The sequence below is a fragment of the Bufo bufo genome, chromosome 8 (assembly GCF_905171765.1).
Source record: "Bufo bufo chromosome 8, aBufBuf1.1, whole genome shotgun sequence".
Lineage (NCBI taxonomy): Eukaryota > Metazoa > Chordata > Amphibia > Anura > Bufonidae > Bufo > Bufo bufo.
The window spans coordinates 22,004,706-22,011,265 of NC_053396.1; positions in this window are offsets into that span (position 1 = coordinate 22,004,706).

The following is a 6,560-nucleotide window of genomic DNA, read 5'->3' on the forward strand; positions in this document are numbered from 1 at the left end:
CTATAAGAAAAAGCACTGGCCTATGTGCTCTACCATGGTACCGGCCACCAGAGAGGCTGACGCTTTTTCCTATAGTGTGCAAGCACGACCACCACGGATGGATTGCAGGGTGGTCGTAACCATGGATACAAGCAGTGTATAATGTGATGGAAAAACGAATCCAGCAAACAAAGGAAGCAATATGGATAATAATGGGGATGAGCGAATTGACTTTGGATGAACGGGTTCCCAGAGATGAACATGCTTTGGTTAGATATGTGCATATCAACCCAAGAACAAAAGCAAAAGATCTTGTGAAGATGATGGCGGAAGCTGGTAAGACTGTCAATATCCACAGTGAATCGAGAGTACTGTATTAACATGGTCTGAAAGGCCACTCTGCCAGGAAGAAGCCATTACTCCAGAAGAAACCTAAAAAAAAAAAAGATTGTTTGCAAATGCACACAGGAACAAAGACCTACATTTTTGGAGACATGTCCTGTGGTCTGACGAAACTAAAATTGAAAAAGGGAGAAGCTTGGAAGCCTAAGAACACCATCCTAACTCTGAAATACGGGGGTAGCAGCATTATGTTGTGGGGTTGTTTTACTGCAGGAGGGACTGGTGCACGTCACAAAATACACTGCTCAAAAAAATAAAGGGAACACAAAAATAACACATCCTAGATCTAAATTAATTAAATATTCTTCTGAAATACTTTGTTCTTTACATAGTTGAATGTGCTGACAACAAAATCACACAAAAATAAAAAAAATGGAAATCAAATTTTCAACCCATGGAGGTCTGGATTTGGAGTCACCCTCAAAATTAAAGTGGAAAAACACACTACAGGCTGATCCAACTTTGATGTAATGTCCTTAAAACAAGTCAAAATGAGGCTCAGTAGTGTGTGTGTGGCCTCCACATGCCTGTATGACCTCCCTACAATGCCTGTGCATGCTCCTGATGAGGTGGCGGATGGTCTCCTGAGGGATCTCCTCCCAGACCTGGACTAAAGCATCTGCCAACTCCTGGACAGTCTGTGGTGCAACGTGACGTTGGTGGATAGAGCGAGACATGCTGTCCCAGATGTGCTCAATTGGATTCAGGTCTGGAGAACGGGCGGGCCAGTCCATAGCATCAATGCCTTCGTCTTGCAGGAACTGCTGACACACTCCAGCCACATGAGGTCTAGCATTGCCTTGCATTAGGAGGAACCCAGGGCCAACAGCACCAGCATATGGTCTCACAAGGGGTCTGAGGATCTCATCTCGGTACCTAATGGCAGTCAGGCTACCTCTGGCGAGCACATGGAGGGCTGTGCGGCCCTCCAAAGAAATGCCACCCCACACCATTACTGACCCAATGCCAAACCGGTCATGCTGGAGGATGTTGCAGGCAGCAGAACGTTCTCCACGGCGTCTCAAGACTCTGTCACGTCTGTCACATGTGCTCAGTGTGAACCTGCTTTCATCTGTGAAGATCACAGGGCGCCAGTGGCGAATTTGCCAATCTTGGTGTTCTCTGGCAAATGCCAAACGTCCTGCGCGGTGTTGGGCTGTAAGCACAACCCCCACCTGTGGACGTCGGGCACTCATATCACCCTCATGGAGTCTGTTTCTGACCGTTTGAGCAGACACATGCACATTTGTGGCCTGCTGGAGGTCATTTTGCAGGGCTCTGGCAGTGCTCCTCCTGTTCCTCCTTGCACAAAGGCGGAGGTAGCGGTCCTGTTGCTGTGTTGTTGACCTCCTACGGCCTCCTCCACATCTCCCGATGTACTGGCCTGTCTCCTGGTAGCGCCTCCATGCTCTGGACACTACGCTGACAGACACAGCAAACCTTCTTGCCACAGCTCGCATTGATGTGCCATCCTGGATAAGCTGCACTACCTGAGCCACTTGTGTGGGTTGTAGACTCCGTCTCATGCTACCACTAGAGTGAAAGCACTGCCAGCATTCAAAAGTGACCAAAACATCAGCCAGGAAGCATAGGAACTGAGAAGTGGTCTGTGATCACCACCTGCAGAACCACTCCTTTATTGGGGGTGTCTTGCTAATTGCCTATAATTTCCACCTGTTGTCTATCCCTTTTGCACAACAGCATGTGAAAATGATTGTCACTTAGTGTTGCTTCCTAAGTGGACAGTTTGATTTCACAGAAGTGTGATTGACTTGGAGTTACATTGTGTTGTTTAAGTGTTCCCTTTATTTTTTTGAGCAGTGTAGATGGCATCATGAGGAAAGAAGATTATGTGGAAATACTGAAGCAACATCTCAAGACATCAGCCAGGAAGTTAAAGCTTGGGCGGAAATGGGTCTTTCAAATGGACAATGACCCGAAGCATACTGTCACGTGGGGAGTGGGGGAAACTCCCCACCGAACACAGTGGAGAAACGAGGAAGATAACTAGGCCTGGACACCGAGAAAAGGGAGCAGGTAACCTCCTAATGCCACCCTAATCCTGGCCCTGACTCTACCTGTATGAGCGGTCCCAGATGGTAGGATGGCTCATACCCAGGAACCTCGGACCCTGGAATCCCTGAACAGCCCTACTGATAATGTTCCAAGATACGGAAGAACAGGAGTCTCACCTGGCCTAGATGCAGGGAAAAGAGGAGACTGTGAACAGCTATTGGATCGGCAGGTAAGAACCAGAACAACACACCTACCTGGCGCAGCCACACGACTGGAACCTGTGCATATGTACTGGAGCCCACACACCAAACAGGACACAGTACAAACATAAGAACCAGCACACCAGAAACTGCCTGGACTCCCATGCGGACAGTATCCATGAAGGCACCAGGCAGAGCTGCTCACTGATTTGTAGATCCCCCTCTGGGGAACCCTGGGGCCCTCTCACCAATGGCACAGATACACAGGGAGATGTCTAGCATCCATGCAGGACTGAGCATACACGATAGACAAACGAGACATGGAACACCAAACAAGACATCACAACACCCACCCACCCATACATAAACAACACCATAACACAAAACGGATAGTAAAGGAAAGGAGACAATGGGAAGACATCGATGTCCCACTAGGACTCAGGGATGGCCAACCTGTGGCTCTCCAGCTGTTGTAAAACTACAAATCCCACCATGCCCTGCTGTAGGCTGATAGCTGTAGGCAGACTGGGCATGCTGGGAATTGTAGTTTTGCAACAGCTGGAGAGCCTCAGGTTGGCCATCCCTGCACTAGGTGGCCCTCAAGGACTGAGCACCCAGGAAAAGGGGGCAGTACCCACGATATCTATGAGTGTGGCACATAGGCGATCACAATTATTCCTTATTCATAGGGTATACAAGACGCCACGGCTCCTGTTTAAGATGGGTCTATGTGCGGACTCTAACTGTCCTAGGTGTGCTGCCCCGGATGCAGACTTGGCTCATATGTTTTGGTCCTGCACAGAACTGGAGCGTTTCTGGTGTGGAGTGTATAGACAAATAGAAAACAGCTATGGAGTTATTTTACCAAAGACTCCACTGGTGGGCCGGGTATCTTGGGTATGTAGAAGACCTAACAACCACCAATGATTATAAATTAGCAATTGCTAAATTATTGTACATTGCACGTAAATCCATTGCAAAACACTGGATACAGCCGATCTCTCCGACTAAGTCAGAGTGGATAAATATGGTCAATCATATGATATCCATGGAGAGTGGCATCTATATTAAAAGAGGCACTGTACAGAAATTTAAGAAGCAATGGCAGGTGTGGCTGGCTGGACCTGGGGGGAAGTCTCAGAGATTGATGCATATTTGGAATGGAATGGTCCTAAGGGGATTTGGAAGCTAAGATGTAAGAGAATTGGGGCATTTTTGTCCATGTCGAGGGAGATGACCACACGGAGAGGGGGACTGGGAGATTTAATAAAGGTTTATTTGATGCAGTGTTATTGACGTGCTGATTTGGATAAAGTATGATTGATTTTACTGTATTGATATCCTATTGTCATATAATGTATGGTTTATCTGAACAATTGGCTGTATGTAAAACCTTTTAATAAAAATGATCTGATTCAAAAAGAACACCCAGGAAAGGAGCAAAGCTCCAGCACCAACAAAGGCTGGAGTACAACTGACTCCATCCTGAAAGCCACAGGCGATATAAACCCCTAGTGGCCATACCCAGCCAGGTAGTTAACCCCAACAGTACCAGACAGGGAAAGAACCAGGAGGAAGGTAAAAACATGCTGCAACAACAACACATTGCCCCTGGCAACCAGCATGCACGGCACACGTGTCACGGCGAACAACAACAATGCCGTGACACATACTGCCAAACCGGTTACAAAATGGCCTAAGGATAACAAAGTCAATGTATTGGAGCGCCCATCACAAAGCCCTAATCTCAATCCTATTGAAAATTTATGGGCAAAGCTGAAAAGGCAGGTGCGAGCAAGACAACCAAACATGGCGCAGTTACAGCAGTTTTGTCAGGAGGAGGAATGGGCCCAAATTCCGACCAACTATTGTGAGAAGCTTGTGGAAGGATATCCAAAACGTTTGACCCAAGTCATACAGTTTAAGGGCAATGGAACCAAATATTAATGAAATGTATGTAAACTTTTGACTTTGCAGAAAGTAATAGAAATGCCTTAACATTCTCTCTCTCATTATTCTGACATTTGGCAAATAATAATAATAATAATTATGGTAATCCTAATTGACCAAAAACAGGAAAGGTTTTTGTGATTTCGTGGCAGATATTGAGAAAAACATACAGTATGTGTCTTTTTATATCGTGTATGTAAACTTCTGGTTTCAACTGTACATGCGCCGGTTCCTCCAGGGGATGGATGGTCTTTGTAGCGGCCCTGAACTCTGACTTAGGGCCCATTTTACACGGGCCAAAGATTGGGACTATTATCAGTGATGAGCATTTCTCCAAACTAGGGTTGTTGCGGGTATCGAAATTTCGATACCCAATCGATACTTTTGTCCCGGTATCGATACGATACCGGGATTTCCGTTTTTTCGATACTGGGCTGCGCTTCTGCGCAGTCTAGTATCTCTGAACATGAGCGCGCTGCTATCGGCGCGCTCATGTTCTCTCTCAGCAGCACGGGGAGAAGGAAGCTGTCCTCCCTCCCCCTGTGCTGCTGCCGCTGCCACCAATGAGAAGAGAGGGGCGGAGGAGGGGCGGCAATGAGAAGAGAGGGGCGGAGGAGGGGCGGCAATGAGAAGAGAGGGGGTGGAGGAGGGGCGGCAATGAGAAGAGAGGGGCGGAGGAGGGGCGGGCGCACTGCGCCACCAATGATAGGATTACTATCGGAGCGATGGGAGGAGACATCAGCTTCACTAGTGGGCGTTCCTTTTCCCTGCGCTGCGATTGGACAGCGCTACAGCCAGGGAGAAGGAACGCCCACTAGTGAAGCTGATGTCTCCTCCCATCGCTCCGATAGTAATCAGCAGCATGTGGAGCAGGAGAGAAGACAGTAATGGGGCACTGCGGGCGAACGGAGCGGCGCCCAGGACTAATGGTGAGTGCTGAGACATCGCTGGGCGCCGCTCTGTGTGGCCTGATAGTAAGAGTCAGTCTTTAACACATACAGGAGGCGGGTGCCGGCAGCAGAATCGCATTGCCGGCACCCTGCCCCTGACAGGGAGCTGCGATCAGCGGCAGTTAACTGCCGCTGATCTGCTAGTACCCGCCTCCTGTATAAAGGGGTAAAATCATTGGTGGTGCAGTGTGCCCCCCCCCTCAATCCCCCCATCCCATTAAAATCATTGGTGGCACAGTGCGCCGGCCCCTCTCAACCCTCCAGTATTAAAATCATTGGTGGCAGTGGCCACAGGGACCTCTCCACTCCCCCTCATTGGTGGTGCAGTGGCAGCTTCTGATCGGAGCCCCAGCTGTGTAAGCCTGGGGCTCCGATCGGTTACCATGGCAGCCAGGACGCTACAGAAGCCCTGGTTGCCATGGTAACATCCCTGATGCTGTGTGCACAAAGCACAGAGCAGCAGGGACAGTGTGGAGTCCTATTCACCCTGATAGAGATCTATCAGGGTGAATAGGAAAAGGGATGAAAGATCCCAGGTTCTAGCCCCTAAGGGGGGAAATAGTTATTAAATAAAAAGTGAAAAAAAAAAAATAACTAAAATATGAAGTATAAATCACCCCCCTTTTCCCAATTTCACATATAAAATATATAAATAAACATATTACATCGCCACGTCAGAAAAGTCCAAACTATTAAAATATAAAAAAAAAATCTAGGTGGTGAATACTTTTTCATGGTATCGAAACCGAATCAAAAATTTGGTATCGCAACAACTCTACTCCAAACACACGTTCATGATAATTGTCCTTTGTAAAGGTGCCGCCAATCACCCGATGAACAGGCAAACGCCTCCATTGTGCGGCACATGGAATCATCATTTATGGGCAGCATATCGCCCTTTTTTTAAATAGGGTCCTAATTGAGATGGTCCTGAATAAAATAGACACGCTGGCCTCCACCACTACACACATTCCTCACCGACAGTAACGACAGCTGAACTGTATTAGGATGCTTACACATGCGGTATCCTCCTGTCTATGCGCCAAGAAAGCTCCCTGCGCAT